The following is a 19,143-nucleotide window of genomic DNA, read 5'->3' as shown; positions in this document are numbered from 1 at the left end:
GCCTCCTGGGCTCAAGTGGTCCTCCCAGCTCAGCCTTCTGAGTAGCTGGGACTACAGGTGTGCACCACAATGCCGGGCTAATTTTTTGTATATTTTGTAGAGATGGGGTCTTGCTATGTTGTCCATTCTGGTCTGGAACCCCTGGGCTCAAGCAATCCACCTGTCTTGGTCTCCCAAAATCCTGGGATTATAGACATGAGCCACCGTGCCTGGCCAGCAGACTTTATTTGGATTTCACTAATTTTCCATTAATGTCCTCTTTTTGTTCCAGGACCCAACCAAAAGGGTCATGCTGTATATAGTTGTCATATTCCCCTGGTCTGTGACAGTTTCTCAATCTTTCCTTGTTTTTCATGATCTTGACAGTCTTGAGGAGTACTGGACAGATATTCTGTAGAATGTTCCCCAATCTGGGTTTGTCTGGTGTTTTTCTCATGATTAGACTGAAGTTATGAGATTTTAGAAAGAAGACCACAGTGCCCTACTGATCATATTTTATCAAGGCATACATAATATTCTCATGGCATCACTGAGGATGTTAACTTTGATTATTTGAATAAGGCAGTATTGGCCGGGTGCAGTGGCTCACGCCTGTAATCCCAGCACTTTGGGAGGCCGAAGCGGGTGGATCACTGGAGGTCAGGAGTTCAAGACCAGCCTGGCTAGCATGGTGAAACCCTGTCTCTATTAAAAAAAAAAAATATATATATATATATATATATATATAAAATTAGCTACTCAGGAGGCTGTGGCAGTGGCAGGAGAATTGCTTGAACCCTGGAGGCGGAGGTTGCAGTGAGCCGAGACCGTGCCATTGCACTCCAGCCTGCGCAACAGAGTGAGACTCCTTCTAAAAAAAGAAAATGAAAAAAAGAATAAGGTACACTTTTCCCTTTTCCTATTCTGTTCTTTGGAAGTGAATCATTAAGTCTAGCTTAGCCTTACAGAGTGTTGGAGGTGGAAATTAAGCCCTAGTTCCTGGCTTTATATACCCTCTCCAGTAAGAAGAAGTCTCTACACATATTATTTGGTGTATTTCTGTAAGAAAGATTTGCACTTTATTATCTATCTATCTATCTATCATCTTTTCAATCGTTTATTTTCGAGTGGACTCATGGATATGTATTCATTTAATACTTTGAGTTATAATAATCTAATACTACGTTATTTACTGTATTGTCCAAATTGTTCCAGCTCTGGCCATTGGAAGCTCTTTCAGGTTGGTTCCTGTGTCCTTTTGACGTGACCCCATCTGTTCTTTGTGTATTTCTTACATTCTGATACTATAAGATGTGGCAGCCTCATTTTCCTTACCCCATGTGTAGACTTAGCCATTTTTTCAAGAGTCATTTCTTTTTCTTTCTTTCTTTCTTTTTTTTTTTTGAGAGGGAGTCTCACTCTGCTGCCCAGGCTGGACTGCAGTGGTGCGATCTCGGCTCACTGCAAGCTCTGCCTCCCGGGTTCATGCCATTCTCCTGCCTCAGCCTCCCGAGTAGCTGAGACTACAGGCGCCTGCCACTATGCCTGGCTAATTTTTTTTTTTTTTTTTTTTTTTGTATTTTTAGTAGAGAGAGGTTTTCACTGTGTTAGCCAGGATGGTCTCGATCTCCTGACCTCGTGATCCTCCCACCTCGGCCTCCCAAAGTGCAGGGATTACAGGCATGAGCCATGGTGTCTTGCTCGAGTGATTTCCTTTTATTAGAGAATTAGAAACCAAGATCATCCTGCCTTCTTTTTGTTTGGTTATTTTTTTTATCATTCTATTTTCTCCTTTATTAGGTTGAAATTAAATACTCCCTTTTTGTCTTTTCTTAGTGGCTAGGCCAGAAATGGCTACATACACCTTTGACTTGTCAAAGCCTAATGTCTGTAATGTCTTCAGTTTTGTTTATTTTTCCATTATTTGAAATGTATTAGAACAGGCTTTCTAATATCCCCAGCTCCCGCTTCCATTGCAGCATGTCCTGTTCAGACAGACTTGCTGTCTGAGGTTTCCTAGCATTGCCCCCTCTCTGACTCTGATGTGGACCTCTTCTTGCATTGGCTCTAAGGTCTCTGTTCCACTCACTTTTGATTCCATTTCCACAAAGTCCTTCTCAGGGCAGGACCCTTTCCTAGAAGGCAGCTTGCCCGGCAGCTCCCAGGGCTTATGTGGCCCAGGCTGCTCCAGCATCTTGAGACCTCACACTGGCCCTCGCATTCACCTGCCATTTGCTTGGGCTGAAACTCCTCCTTGTTTTTGCTGCTCTTCCACGGTGAACCAGCTGGCTTTCCAGTGAATACTGTGCTCCTGTTTTCAGAGCTTCAGATGCTCTTTTAGCCAAGTTTTGTGGCTATTGGTCATTTGTCCCTACTTACTTATATTTTGGTATTCATGGTTTGTTGTAATTGTTGTTCTTGCATGTTTGGCTTATCATATATTTCCTTTGTTTGCTTTTATGTGAAGACTGTGAGACCTAAAAACTGTGCTGCCCCCTCTGCTTCAATCACCTCAATCCCTTTACGAGTTTTTTTATTTATTTATTTTTTTGAGACGGAGTCCCGCTCTTTCACCCACATCGGACTGCAGTGGTGCGATCTCGGCTCACTGCAAGCTCCGCTTCCCGGGTTCACGCCATTCTCCTGCCTCAGCCTTCCGAGTAGCTGGGACTACAAGCGCCCGCCACTGCGCCCACTAATTTTTTGTATTTTTAGTAGAGACAGGGTTTCACTGTGTTAGCCAGGGTGGTGTCGATCTCCTGACCTCGTGATCCGCCCGTCTTGGCCTCCCAAAGTGCTGGGATTATAGGCGTGAACCACCACGCCTGGCCCCTTTACGAGTTTTAATGATGCTATGTTTGCGTAGATACATGCCTAATGGATCTTTGCTTTTTAATACTATGAGTTCATTTTTAAAAACTATTGGAATTTATTACCTCTTCCTTTCCTCCTTCCTCCCCTCCTTCCTTTCTTTCTTCCTCCTCCCCCTCTTTCATCTTCAAGGTTTGCTTTTGCCAGGTTGAAATCAGTCTACATTAGAGGTAGACCTTGCATAGCATTAATAGTTGGGTTTTGTCTTGTTATCTGAGTATCTGAGTAAATTTTGAATATATGGGATCATTCCATTCACAATTTCTAATGACAGATTTTTGGGGATTTATTGCTGCTGGCACCATGTTATATGTTATCCTGTCCGGAATTGGTGGGTTCTTGGTCTTGCTGACTTTAAGAATGAAGCCACGGACCCTCGCGGTGAGTGTTACAGTTCTTAAAGATCGGTGTCCGGAGTTTGTTCCTTCAGATGTTTGGACGTGTCCAGTTTCTTCCTTCTGGTAGGTTCGTGGTCTTTCTGGCTTTAGGAGTAAAGCTGCAGACCTTTGTGATAAGTGTTATAGCTCTTATAGGTAGTGTGTCTGGAGTTGTTTGTCCCTCCCGGTGGGTTCGTGGTCTCACTGGCTTCAGGAGTGAAGCTGCAGATCTTCAAGGTGAGTGTTACAGCTCACGAAGGTGTTACAAAACCAAAGAGTGAACAGCAGTAAGATATAATGCGAAGAGTGAAAGAACAAAGCTACCACAGCGTGGAAGGCGACCCTAGCAGGTTGCGCCTGCCAGCTTGGGCAGCCTGCTTTTATTCCCTTATCTGACCCCACCCACATTCTGCTGATTGGTCCATTTTACAGAGAGCTGATTGGCCCATTTTTTAGACAGCAGATTGGCCTATTTTACAGGGTGCTGATTGGTGCGTTTACAAACCTTGAGCTAGACACAAAAGTTCTCCAAGTCCTCACTAGATTAGCTAGACACAGAGCACTGATTGTTATGTACACAAACCTTGAGCTAAACACAGGGTGCTGATTGGTGCGTTTACAAACCTTGAGCTAGGCACAGAGTGCTGATTGGTGTATTAAAAACCTGGAGTTAGACACAAAGTGCTGATTGGTGCATTTACAATCTTCCAGCTAGACAAAAGTTCTCCAAGTCCCCACCAGATTAGCTAGATACAGAGTGCTGATTGGTGCATCCACGAACCCCAAGTTAGATACAGAGTGCTGATTGGTGCATATAGAATCCTCCAGCTAGACATAAAAGTTCTCCAAGTCCTCACCGGACTCAGAAGCCCAGCTGGCTTCCCCTAGTGGATGCCGTGCCAGGGTGGCGGGTGGAGTTGTCTGCCAGTCCCGCCTCATGCCCCTGCACTCCTCAGCCTTTGGGTGGTCAATGGGACTGGGGGCTGCGGAGCAGGGGACAGCGCCCCTTGGGGAGGCTGGTGCCCCGTGGGAGCCCACGGGGGGAGGGGGGTCTCGGTCATGTCGTGCATGTTGGGAGCCCTGCCCTGCGGGGAGGCGGCTGAGGCCCAGTGAGAATTCCAGTGGGGTGCGGGCAGGCCAGCAATGCTGGGTGACCTGGTGCACCCTCCACAGCTGCTGGCCGGGTGCTAAGCCCCTCACTGCCTGGGGCCGGTGGCACCGGCCAGCGGCTCTGAGTGTGGGGCCGGCTGAGCCCTCGCCCACCTGGAACTCGTGCTGGCCGCGATTGCTGCGTGCAGCCCCAGTTCCTGCCGGCGCCTCTCCCCTCCACACCTCCCCGCAAGCAGAGGGAGCCAGATCCGGCCTCAGCCAGCCCAGAGAGGGGGCCCCCACAGTGCAGCGGCGGCTGAAGAGGTCCTTAAGCGCAGCCAGAGTGGACCCCAAGGCCAAGGAGGCGTCGAGAGCGAGTGAGGGCTGCTAGCATGTTGTCACCTTTCGATATTACAGGAAAATGTTATATAGAGAAAAAGTTATGTAAAATAATACGCAGATACAGCAAAAATCATGAAACTCTTATATACAACTGAATTTAGGAATATGCTCATCTAGAACTCACTCTAATACTCACTAGATGTGATAACTGAGTTCTCCAAGCCTCAGTTTCCTCATCTATAAAGTCTAGAAACATTCTTAATATCTCTCATGACTCTAGTGAGGCTTCATTTTTGAAATCTGTTCATAAACTTTATAGAAGTCTAACTAGAAGTCTTTTAGGTGTCAAAATAATACCATTTTAAGAAATTAAAATCTTTTCAAAGTCTCCTAAATTTAACTTGAACATGAATGTAATTAAACCATTTGCGTTCCCCAAATGAGATTATTTTGAGAGAAAAATACCTAAGATTTCCCTACTGTTCATTAATGCATGTATGCTAGGCTATCTTAGAATTAGCCAATAGGTTATACAGTTAGGTTAAAAATTGTTTAACCTGCTTTACTAAGTGTGTCTACTCCTGAATGGTTACCTCTCTGAAGTAGTTTAAGAGAATGACTGAATTTCCCTCTCAATCCCATTTTAAACTCATATTACAAATTTCAAAAATGAATGGTGCAGAGCCTTCCAATTTTACAAAGGCAAAATGAACACATCCTTCCACCATTTTGCTTTGAAATTGCCTAAAAGCAACAAGCCATCTGAAAGGCAGTAAGGCAGCTTTCAACTTGAACAAAACCTAGGCACTAGGTATACTCTGTACTTGAGAACCAAATTTTAAAAGAATGAGTTCTCAAACTTAGCAAATACCAGCCTAGAGCACAGAACTGTGCTGAAGAGACAGCGGTACCTGGTATCCTCAAAGGTAGAAGCAATAGTCCTTTATTTGCGGCCACAGGGTGAGATTGTGCAGTGACAGTGCGAGTTTCCTTGGTTTCTTTTTAGCAGGAAGGAATAAGAGACTCCAGGATAGAAAAAGAAACAAATTTTCCATCATTTCTTGGCATTGTATGGTGCTGAGGTAGGAGAGAGGAGAGATTCTGAAGTTTGAGATGTTGAACTCTGACAGCCTCAGAGATGTTTGAGTTAACTAGCTGACACTTAAAACCCTAAAGCTAAGGAGTTTCACTGTGCACCATCAAGGCTTCCTGCTACTCCAGAACACTGCAACACCAAACACCTCCCAAAATCTGGTTTTATCACTCAAAGATGAGTGATAATATAAAGGAATTAGCAAAAGATCAAGACGAAGATACTATAGTAGAACACAAAAGAAAAAACAATGGCAAAAAATACACATCATAAAAAATATTATAACGAAGTAGATGACAGTCACAAATACGTATCCAGAATCTCAGAGAATTAAATAAAATAAATGTTAATTTAAAACAAGAGCACAAAGAAAAGACACAAATATTCAAGAGGGAAGAAAAGATGACACATCAGAAGATTAGATACGAAGTGGCCAGGGCTCAGGAAATAAGTGGAAGAAAAAAATGAAGCTGCCACAGAAATTAAGGCCAGCATGGAAATATCAAAGAGGAAAATAGACACCACAGAAAACATAGGACTGGGAAAAGAGAATAAACTTAAATGAATATGGTGACTTTCATAGGATTAGAGAGGAGATAGAAGATATAGCTGTGAGATAAAAGAGATCCTACATTCAAATAATTTTTATTCCTGAAAAAAAGAATCAAACAGAAGAAAAAAAATCAAAGATATAATTTAGCATAGCTATCTTAAGTAAAGGCAGACTTAAAACTACAGATTGAAGGTTATACTGCATGCCAGGAAATAATGAATCAGAGAGATAAACATCAAGACATACCTCAGGAAAGTAATTAAATGTAAAGTTAATGAAATAGTTATTTGGGTAGCCATCCAATAACAACCATGAAACTGGCAATATGCTATCATTTTAACCTATCAAAATGGCAATTTCTTCTGGTTCCAGTTAATAACAAAAGTTTGAAAATAAGGACTGAGGGAACATGAGAATGTAGTGCAATTACATTGTCTGAAATTAAATGGATCATTTAATTCTGATTAATCCAGTAATAGAAGTATACATGTATTTAAAAGTGTAAAGTAAACACTAGGGGCCAGGTGTGATTGCTCACATCTGTAATTCCAGCAGTTTGGGAGGCCAAGGCAGGAGGATCACTTGAGCCCAGGAGTTTGAGACCAGCCAGGGCAACATAGTGAGACCTCATCTCTACAAATAATTTTTTTTTTAATTAGCTGGGCATGATGGCATATGCCTGTGGCCCAGCTCCTTGTGAAACGGAAGCAGGAGGATCGCCTAAGCCCGGTACATGGAGGCTGCTGTGAGCCATGATTGCGCCACCACACTCCAGCCTGAGTGACAGAATGAGACTCTGTCTCAAAAAGAAACAAATGGACAGGAACAGTGGCTCACGCCTGTAACCTCGGCACTTTGGGAGGCCAAGATGGGTGGATCACGAGGTCAGGAGATTGAGACCATCCTGGCTAACATGGTGAAACCCTGTCTCTACTAAAAATACAAAAATTACTAGTGCATGGTGGCACACGCCTGTAGTCTCAACTACTTGGGAGGCTGAGGCAGGAGAATCGCTTGAACCCAGGAGGCAGAGGTTGCAGTGAGTTGAGATCACTCCATTGCACTCCAGCCTGGGTGACAGAGCAAGGCTTCATTTTGGGGGGAAAAAAAAAGGAAAACAGAAAAAGACAATATAATTAGCTAAAATCAGGTGAGGCAGGGAGAAAATGGGGGTAGAAAAAATTGCAGGAACCTTTTTTATCAGTGTTCACAATAGTGAGGATTAAGCATATACATAAGATTGTAACTATAAGGCTAATCATGATATACAAAAACAATACAAAACTTTCAGATTATCAGATGACTATATACCAAGCAAAGAAGAGCAAAAAGACCAGAGGATAAATGAGAAAGAAAAAGGAAACATTAATTCTCATAATGAGAGGTGACAACGTGCTGCTGCTCACTCTTTGGGTCCGTGACCTTTATGAGCTGTAACACTCACCGTGAAGGTCTGCAGCTTCACTCCTGAGGCCAGCAAGACCACGAAGCCACCGGAAAGAATGAACAACTCCAGACGCGCCGCCTTTAAGAGCTGTAACACTCACTGGGAAGGTCTGCAGCTTCACTCCTGAAGTCAGCGAGACCACGAACCCACCAAAAGGAAGAAACTCCGGACGCATCTGAACATCTGAAGGAACAAACTCCAGACACACCATCTTTAAGAATTTAACACTCACCGTGAGGGTCCGCGGCTTCATTCTTGAAGTCAGCGAGACCAAGAACCCACCAATTCCAGACACAATGTGACTCATCTTTTATTAAAATAACTTTTTTTTAAATTTTATTTTTAAGAGACAAGATCTTGCTCTGTCACCCAGGCTGGAGTGCAGTGGCATGATCATAGCTTACTGTAACTTGAAACTCCTGGGCTCAAGCGATCCTTCTGCCTCAGCCTCCTGAATAGCTGGGACTACACGCATGTATCACCATGCCCTGCCGATTTTTTATTTTATGTAGAGACAGGGTCTTGCTTTGTTGCCCAGACTGGTCTGGAACTCCTGGCGTTAAGTAATTCTCCCTTCTTGGCTTTCCAAAGTCCTGCCATTACAGGTATGAGCCACTGCACCCAGCCTAAAATAACTTTTTTTTTTTTTAAAGAAGAAATTTTGTGTAATTACTCTGATAGTACTCCAGGTATAGCCATCTGAGCAGTGGCATTAGCATCACGTAGGAACTAGTTAAAAATGCAAATTTATGGTCCCTCTGCTGACCTAGTGAACCAGAATCTGCAGAGATGAGGTCCAGGAATCTGTGTTTTAATAACTCTCCATTGATTTTTGTGCACATTCAAGTTTAAGAATCACTGCATTACTGTCAACTGAAAGCCAGCATCAGTTGCTATCAATGAAAGGAAACTACAGAAAATAAAAATGGATCAACAACATCAAATTTTAGCTGGATACTCTTTCTTGCGGAGGCTCTGAGTTTTAGGTTTGCTCTCCTTTTATTAAAAGTGCAATTAGCAAATGCTATAAAGGTATTAAATATATACAAACACCAAATGGAGAGTTTATCCTTGAAATGTTGAAACAATGAAGAAAATCACTTTCTTGCCATGTCCTACACCAATGTAAAATAGCTTCTCTTACTACCAAGTGGTACCTATTCTACATTTTAGTACATATTGGTACAATTCCCAAATGTGTGGTAAACTTGAACTTCCAACACCATGCTGTTTCCTTCATATCCAGCTCTCTTAGACTCTGATCTGTGATTTGGAAGTTGATTATTTCAGCCTTTGGTCACCTTGACTTCTTTGTTTCTGTATATACATAGGTGTGGTTTTGTGGGCAGAAATGCTTTATATCCTCTCCATGAAACTAGATTACCTTTAGTCTTTTTTAAAAATCAAATCATCCTGGCCGGGCGTGGTGCTTCATGTCTATAATCCCAGCACTTCAGGAGGCCGAGGCGGGCGGATCACGAGGTCAAGAGATCAAGACCATCCTGGCTGACATGGTGAAACCCTGTCTCTACTAAAAATACAAAAAGTAGCTGGGCGTGGTGGCATGCGCCTGTAGTCTCAGCTACTCGGGAGGCTGAAGCAGGAGAATTGCTTGAACCCGGGTGGCAGCGGTTGCAGTGAGCTGAGATCGCACCACAGCACTCCAGCCTGGGCGACTGAGCGAGACTCCATCTCAACAACAACAACAACAACAAAATTTAAATCATCCCATCTCTACTTACTTTTCTAATGAAGTCCAATTTTATGTCCCTTCAACGGTGTTCAATCCTTCATCATAGAGCTGGAAGCCAACTTGGAATTCAACTCCCCTCCTCTTACTGGTAGGCAAACTTATAAGAGAATTGATTGGCACTAGAGGGTTGTACAGCCTTGAACTAAGTTAAAACCTGGATTAAAATCTCATCCTATAAGTCTTAGCTTCTTCACTTGTAAGACGAGGCTGAAAGGCTAACAAGACCTATTTTAGAGGTTTTAGTGAGGATTAAAGAAAATAATGCATATGAAAGCATTTCCATGATGCTTGGTATATAACAATTGATCAACATGGCGCTATTACGACTCTTGTTACTACTGCAGGTATTATTATTAGTATCATTATTTGTATTTCTAGCACTACTACTACTACCGTTACTATTATTGCTGTGACTAAAGGTCTCAAAGTTCGTGTGAATCATTCTACCATGCTAGGTAAGCAATACCTCAGTTTCACCTGCCATTTAAGAGGTTATTCCCTTTACTTGACAATGGTTTTTATGGTTAAATGTACCAAAAGTGACAAAAAGTTCTACTTATTTATCCAATCTGAAGCACACCAAGGGCAGTATCACATAGGGGAATAATGTCTGTTTGCCAAATGGTGTGGTTGGAAGTATTCACAAATATATCTTCCACAGTCTCAGCACCAACTTGTAAATTATCATATACCATATTGAGGTAGGCAAGTACAATAGTTAAGACATGGAGCCTGAAGCTAGACAGTACCAGTTTAAAAGCTGATTCATCCACTTACCTAGTTGTGTTACTCTGGGTAAATTACACTAATCCTGTGTCTCAATTTCTCCATCTCTAAATTGAAGATAACACCTACCTCATTAGGTTTGAGGGATTAAGGGAGCTACTATGTACAAAGCACTTAGACTAGATACTGGTCTATCTTTGCTATCTATGCTATCTTTGTGTTAGATCTCATTATTTTAGTCATCATACCTTTCAGCTTAGGTTAACACAGTATTCTAGGGTTAGTCGTTAAGATCTTAGTTTGAATTGGATGATCAATTTAGATTGGGAGATCAAGGTGTGTGGGAATAGCACGGAAAAAAATGCATATTTTTTAAGATTTAATTGGCTAAACAACAAAATTATATACTCATACACAATAAGCACACATATAAACACTCACATACACACACACATGCATACACACATTCTCACATTCTTGACCTTGATGACATTTCTGTGATTGCAGCAGTTTAAAACCAATGATCAGGAATGATGTTTTTTGATGCAGTGGCAAGGGGTCAGAAGAGGGCTGAGAAGGAAAGCTCAGATTTCTCAGGAAAGGCCCAGAGGGCCAGGCAGCAGTCTCAACACCCCAACTGGGGTAGAATGGGATCGATAACATGAAAAGAAGAATAAGAATGGGCTAAGGGTGATAATAAAATGAATAATCTCTTACATTTACAGAGCAGGTTATCATTTCCTTAGTATAAATCTTGCAATAACCTTGGGAAGATGGAAAAGAGAAAAATAGGGAGGAAAATGGGCCTGGAAGAAAAACCCGCTCTCATCATTTCATTTTAGACTCCTGGTGTCTGCTGGTAACATCATGGAGTTTTGAGTCTGTGTGCTTTCTTTGGGCTTTTCTTAAAAATTAGACATTGATGAAAATACTCAATGGGATATTGAGGGAAAATATGATCATCTCTTAAGCATTTTATAGTTTGCTTCCTGTCTATGCTCATCAACTTGCCATTTTTAGAGAGCAGAGAACTTTCTTTGAATTTCTACATAAGTGAGTATAGCATGAGCATCAAGACTGTTTATTCCCCAATTGTGTGAAGAGATACAATAGTCCTTATCAATCTGAAGCCCCTCAAGACCACAGTCCATAGTATTGCTAGCTTATTCAAATGTCACACCATGACATAGACAAGAAGGGCAAATCTTTAGGGAAAATTGAGGTTGTGGTCTGGTGCACTGTTGTGTTGTTGACTGTATCATCACCTTGATCTTTTCAGCCAGGGGTCATAGCAGGGTTATGGCATGGAATGGTACAGCTCTTGGCTGATGAAGTCACTCTCTGGGTCTTAGTAGCCCTGGTGGTCTCACTGTGGGGGAACACCTGAATGAGGAGTGCATAATTGAATCTGCAGTTCTAATGCAAAGCTACTTCAAAATGTTTTGATGGACAATTGTATCTGTCTTGGTATTTATAACTCCCTTAGTAAGTGGTCATTAGACCTGCCACTCCACATCTCCCCTTCTTCCTCTTTTTTCCCAGTGCCTTCTCTTGGCATGGAATGATAGAAATATCCCCAAATCTTTGCACACTTCAGAAACATGCTGTACCCTGAATATGTCTCATAGAGAAAATGTTGATAGACTTTGCATCGGGCTCATAAAATTCTAACCTAAAAAAATTATGGGCCTGGGTCAAAAGAAGTATGTACAAAAAGCCATTTGGACTCTGTGCAAAGGATTGTTGACACAGAACATACTCTTCTTTTAGACCATCAGTGGGAGACTGGCTGGTCTCAAGCCATGCATAAATCTGTCCATGTGCAATTGGTAGCAGTTCCTAATTGTGGAAAAGGAGGGTGGGAACGGACTGAAGCAGAGAAAGCTGAGACTGGCAGGCGGGGCAGAGCCAGGAGGAAGACACCCAGCACTTGATGCCACCCTTCCGGAAAGCCTCCACCAAGGGACTGCACTGAGCATACATTACCACCTTTTCTGGAGCTCAGGAAAATAAGACCATAAATAATGAATAGGTACACCCAAGTGCATTGTGGAATGAATGGTTGGATATTGAGAGGAAGAATGTGTCCAGGCTAAGAGACGGGCAAGTAGAGCAGCATTTGCTGAATATTGGGAAAAGCTGAGTGTCCCAATTAATTTTTATGAAAACTTCTCCTGTAACCCAGCTATCCAGCCTGTGCTCTCCAACAGGGGAAGGACATTAATACTCTTGGTTCTTGATGGGTAATACATTGTGAATAGCCTTGGATGGGGGCATTCTTCCATGTCTGGAAGGCTAATTTTCAGGCGCTGAGTTTACTCTCCAAACGTTTCCCTGTGAACTGTCTTTCTCTGGGTTGGAACACTTTGTGCCACCATTGGAAAGCCTCTTTTGTAAATTTTTACTCCATTATGTTGCAATTTTAACATCTCATGCTTTTGGCACTCGAAGCATTTTTATAATGGTCTTTGGTTTATTTTTGGCTCAGTTTTACGGCTCTCTGCCAGCCTCCAACTTCTGCTGTGTAGCTGACCCAAAATAGTTTCAAAGGCTCAGATGCAACTTGATATCAAAATTTTTTCCCCACGTATTAAAGTTAGCCTTGTAAATGCTGAAGGCACTGAAAAAGTTTTCCTGAGTAGTTATTAGACTTACAGGACTTGTCGTACCTTCTGCTCATGAGATGAGAAAGGCAAATTTCTATGTCACTTGTAGGTAAATCCAAATAAAAGATACCTCTGCAGTGAGGTGCTTTCTACAAGTCAGAAAAAAGTTCCAGATGTATAGAAATTGGGTTGACATTTAAAGGGTTCTAAATATGCTCCATAACCAGCTAGGCTGACAAGTGTCCTCATGAATCTTCACCATCTGATTCCTCGTGACTATATATTACTACTTTCACTACCACCAGCTGACAACGGTAACAATTATTATCTGATTACTTTTAATGTGCCAAGACTTTTACCATCTACGATCTTGTTAAAGTATCTCATTAACTGTTTATAATTGGAATATTTTCACCACTGTTTTACAGATAAGAGAATTTGTGATTTAGAGCAAAGATTTCCAAACAGCGTTGTAGAATTTCCTGGGGGGTTTTCAAAAATCTCAATGCCTCGGCAGCAACCTATGCCCATTGCATCAGAATGACTAGGGGTGGAAACCAGGCATTAGTATTTTTAAAAAATACAAATGAAAAAGATGATTTTAATGTACAGTAGTTTCATGTTTGGAAACCACTGGCTTAAACAGATTTAAGAGATTAGCTGAGAATTACCCTGCTACCAAACAGTAAAATGAAGGGACCATTTGAGTCTAAGCCTTGTACTTTTACTAATATACCAGGATGCCTTTCATGCTCCTGCAGGAAAAATTATAAAATTTATACATTAATGTAGTCTATGGACCCTACTCTCAAGGAATTTATGGTCTGAGGAAAAAAATGATGTAAGTAAAGACCAAATCAGCATTAAGCGACGTAGCACTGGTTATGAACTCAGGAAAATTTGAGAGCTATTCAACTAGCCAAGGACATGGGATGGCTTGGATTTGGTGCCTTATGTAAAAGAAACAACTGAGAAAAGGCCACTCTAACAAAAGTTGAGATCTGTTAAAATCAGAAGTAGAGATTGAAGAACACTGACAGCAATGATGTTAGCACTAGGGAAATGGATTCTTTGGGAAATTATATCATACATTCACTTATCAAATAATTTACTCATTATTAGAGGCAGGGTGCTTTAGACGTATTTAATGTCACAGTAACCCAGAGTGGTATTATTATCCCTATTTTACAGATAGAAAAACCGAAACTCAGTGTAGATAAAACGGGAACTCACATAACTTAGAAATTTCAGACTTGGAATTCACATTCAGATTTATTTAACTAATATTGATAAAGGCCCTACTGTGTGCCAAGGAGTGAGATAGACGCTGGGGATATAAGGGTATATAAAAGCATATTCCGTGATCTTACTGACCTTCAAGTCTAGTGAGTAAAAGAGACATGAACCAAACTTTCATACAAAACACATAAAAATGTAAATGTGTTCTAGTATATAAGGCAAGAAGCATAGTAGGTGTTAATTAGGCAATTAAAGGGAAGGAAACAGACTAAGGGAACAGCTCATGACATTTTTCTATGTTAAAAGGAAACGTGGAAATCAGAAGGAGATGAAAGAAGCCTCATGAAGGGGGAGCACTGGAAAAGAGGGTAAATCAAGATAAGGTTGGAGCTGGAGAGGTGGCCAGTATTAGCTCTGGATGGTGGGAGAAGCTGTGGGAAGTGACATCAGATTCATGTACTGAAAGAATCACTCTGGTTGTCTTGTAGAGAACGTTTTGCAGGAGGCCCGACTAGATTATGTCAGTGGCTGTCAAACATTTTTTGTAGGTGATTCCTTATAAGAAATACATTTTGTATTGTGACTGTATGCTCACATACAGACACACATGCAGACACACACCAGAAGTTAGTGTCAAGACCTAAGCCTTTTTATGAATGAATGATTCTTTTATGTTTTATCTAGTCTATTTTAGTTTTTTAAAAATGGGCTGGTTGCTATCCACTTTATTTATTTCACAGTCTACAAATGGTGTGCAGTTTGTAAGAATAGTGATTGAGGCTGGGCATAGTGGCTCACACCTGTAATCCCAGCACTTTGGGAGGCCGAGGTGGGAGGATCACCTGAGGTCAGGAGTTCAATACCAGCCTGGCCAATGTGGTGAAACCCCATCTCTACTAAAAACATAAAAATTAGACAGGCGTGGTGGCATGTGCCTGTAATCCCAGCTACTCAGGAGGCTGAGGCAGGAGAATCGCTTGAACCCGGGAAGCAGAGGTTGCAGTGAGTCGAGATTGCACAACTGCACTCCAGCCTGGGCAACAGAGTGAGACATCATCTCCAAAAAAAAAAAAAAAAAAAAAAGAATACTGATTGAAGCTGGGCATGGTGGCTCACGCTTGTAATCCCAGCACTTCAGGAAGCCAAAGCAGGAGGATTGCTTGAAGTCAGGAGTTTGAGACCAGCTTGGGCAACAAAGTGATACTCTGTCTCTACAAAAACAAATTGAAAAAATTAGGTGTGATGGTGTGCACCAGTAGACTTTGGCTACTCAAGAGGCTGAGGTGGGAAGTTGGCTTGATCCCAGGAATTTGAAGCTGCAGTGAGCTATGATTGTTTCACTGCACTCCAGCCTGGGCAAAAGAGAAAAAACAAACAAACAAAAAAACTTCGTGAGCTATAATAGCTACTAGCCTATTACAGTGGCCTCAGTGAGAGGATAATAGAGAGTGAGATAAACTGAGAGATAACAGGATAGGGAAGAGATAAGGAAATCTATGAAGGATGACTTAGTTTTCTGGCTTGAGAAACTGTATAGATGGTAGTTTCATAAATGGAGAAACGATACCTTAGAGGAAGACCATCCTTGGTGGGGATAAATCATGGGTTCAGGTTTGGACATTTTGGGTTTACGGTACCATGGAGATACCTCTCAGGAGTTGTCTGCGGGAGAGGCCTGGACTGGAGATGTACGTTTTTGTGCTTTCATCAGGCGATTGAGGGACAGTCCTAAGTGAGGCTGTCAGGAGACAAGGAGTATGAGTGAGAAGAGAAGACCCAGCACCGAAGTTTGAGAAACTCCAAAATTTAACTGGCAGGTAGAGGAGGATGAACCTGTGAAGAGGATGAGAAGAATGGGCTGGTAGGAAAAAACCAGACGGCTTGAAGCTGAGAAGAGAGTGCTTAAAAAAAGAAGTCAACAGTGCCAAATGCTGCCACACAGGGTCAAGTGGGAGAATAAAAAGTCCTCTGTCTTTGTGGATATGAATGTCTGTGGTGGCCCTCCATAGAGCTGTTCTGATGGATTCATGGGGGTAGAAGCCAGACTGCAGTACTTTGAGGCCCTAGAAAGGGAGTGATAGACATAACTCCCTGAGAAAGCATCCTGCCACCTTGGTGAGAGGCCAGAAACCAAATGTACTGTTCAGAAAAGGCTTTTGTAGCAACAGAAGAGCTCCCAGCTTTCTGAATGGGTCCTGGGGCTCTGGGCTGCCCCCTTCCCTGTAGAATCTCAGTTTCTTTGGTCACCACCAACTAAGTTAATTCTCCAACCCAAGCATAAGTCACATGTGCTATCGATATGAGTGCACTTGTGCAGGTGGGAAGTTTAAAGTAATGGATGCAAAAATCGGGGACACTGAGTATCATATCCACTGACAGTGCTAGCTCCTGACAGAAGGGCCTTTGGGCATCTCCCATGTGGCTTACCACACACTGTACACTCCTGTATGAAAGAAACAGACGTGCAGAGAGGTAAGGAACTTGGCTCATGTGGCAAGGCCCAGAGCTGGGATTCCACCTCGAGTCCTATTCTCTAAGACTTTTGGTTGCTGGTCAAAAGTCTAGAGGCACCAGAAGGGTTCTTTGTCCACCCATCAGGGTAAGGGTGTGGTTGTGCAGAAGGTTGCTTTGATTGCCTGTTGTAGAGGGCTTGACATACGTAGGCCATTTTTGACAATAGAACTTCTTTCTATACATCTGCTCTCACCACCAGGACATTCCTCATCTACCCTCATGTTACTGAACACTTCACCATAATGGTGGCCTGTTCCACCTTTAGGAATGGATATTAGATTCACCTGAGCCATGAAAACAATATAAGGCTAATAACACTGGGAGCAAATCAACAGGAAATAATAGAATACGGACATTTATTATACATTATATTTTATCTTAGATATATCTTGACATCCTTGGAAATTTTGGTTCTCTCATTCCTTTCATATTGGTAAGGTGAAGGTCTGATCTTGGAGTTGTAGATGTTCTCATGTTCAAACAAACTGTCATTAATAAAGGCTACTGCTTACAATGCTAATTAAATGTCAGATATATTACATACATTTTATCTAATCCTCAAAACAGTCATATAAAATAGGTTTTTTGTGGTCTTTATTTCACAAATAAGGAAACTGAGTCTGGGGTTGATTAAAAATGGCTGCAAATTCTTTGCCATCTTTCCATCAAGAAGTGGGTGTTTTCTCCCCTCCTTTGACTCTGAGTTGGCCCTTGTGGCTGACTTGACCAACAGCATTTGGCGGAAGGGACACTGCATATTCTAGATCTAGTTTTTAAGAGGCCTGGAAGCTTTTGCTTTAGTTCTAGCTGCCATGTGAGAATTTCAAGTACACCGAGACTGTTACGCTTTGAAGAAGCCCAGGCTAGCCATGTGGAGAGGCTACCTGGGGAGGGGGTGGAGGAAGACAGAGAGACAGACAGAGATCTATACCCAGCCAGCACTAGCTCATCAGCCATCTTAGCCTAGAAGTCATCTTGGACATATTCTAGCTTCATTAGAAACTGGTGAAAAAACCTGCCCCCTATCCCCTCAGGAAACCCTGACTGTCAGTTAAAATGTGGGCCCCAAACGTATGAACAGAGTTGGGCCATCCCAGTCATTTTCAGTTCTCTGTACTACTCTGTTTGAGGCCACAGACATTGTAGAGCAGAGATAATCTTTCCCTGCTGTGCACTGCCCTAATTCTAGACCCTGCAAAACCATGACTATGATAAGATGGTTGTTTTAAATTACTGAGTTTTGAGGTGGTTTGTTATGCAGCAATAAGTAACTTAAACAGTATTTCGTTAAGTAATTTTGCCTGATGACAGAGGAAGGAGCAGAATCTGGATTCAAACCCACATTTGCCTGATTACAGAGCTGGCCACTCTCTGCTACTTTGTGTGGTCCCTTCTTCTGGGACTTTTAGATTGGTGTTTCATTTTCTAGTAAGTCTCCCACTAAATTTCTCTTAGTTTAAATCCTGCACAAATAGAAGGGATAAAAAGGTTTGTTGTCCTTCCTCATAACAATAAAAAGTTAAATTATAGGTGAAGAAGTTCTGAAGATAATGTTGTGACAGCCTATTGTTAATTCTTTTTCCTAGATCTTGTTAGGAAAATAGGAGGGTCCAGAAGACCATGCTAGCCAGAACTTCATCCCTGCCCACTCCTACTTTTCAATTGTTAAAATGAGACTATTTTCCCTACTTCTTGATTTTTTTTTTTTATGTTTTAAAATAAAGCATGATGAAGGTAATTCTGCCAAAGGAAGGAGGCAAAAGAGGATTTGTGGAAAACAAATGCATTACCCCCTATTCCAAATTACCATGAAGTAGGAACCCGTGGAGTCATTTTGTGGGATCTTTGGGAAATGGCAGGAATTCAGCTTACAGGATAAATAGGGGCTGTTCCTTTAGAAGACGTTCTGTGTTTCTGTGGTAGCAAATATACCATGTGATGATAGCCCTGTGAATAGCTGTGTTTATCAAATTCCAAAGCAAATACTCAAGTGAAACTCCACATGAAAGGCCAAACCACAAGCTGGAGGTTCCCCATGGCACTGCCAAATTTGCAAAAATGTCTGTGGTTTGTGTATGTGTGTGTGTTTGAATTACACATCTATTATACATGCATCTATTTCTAGTGACTGCTGCATACAACAAGAAGAAAGGCTTATCTCTTACCTGATGCTCTAATATCTGTTTATTATCTCATTTCTCTTACCTAATGCTGAGTAGGCAGTGATGGATAGACCTCATGAAAGTTTTGTTATAGAGACAACTTCCCTATCCATAGAGGTATTGTGTTATCTAACTTCTAACTCTGGCAATATCTGGCAAGAAAGACAAATATTGAGTTGCAGGGAAATGTTTAGTGTGTAAGGAATAACTAGCTGATGTGTACATAGGTGTTGTAGATTAGATCATTGTTTGGCAAATATTTACTTTCTTTATCCCCACTACCTCCATGAGAGGAGTATATTTCCCCACTCTACTGATGTGGACTTGGCATTGTGATTTGCTTTGGTTAATGGAATACATAGGAAGTGACAGTGTGTGAGTTCTGATTCCAG

The sequence above is a fragment of the Pongo pygmaeus genome, chromosome 13, assembly GCF_028885625.2.
Source record: "Pongo pygmaeus isolate AG05252 chromosome 13, NHGRI_mPonPyg2-v2.0_pri, whole genome shotgun sequence".
Classification (NCBI taxonomy): domain Eukaryota; kingdom Metazoa; phylum Chordata; class Mammalia; order Primates; family Hominidae; genus Pongo; species Pongo pygmaeus.
Note: the sequence above shows the minus strand (reverse complement) of the source record.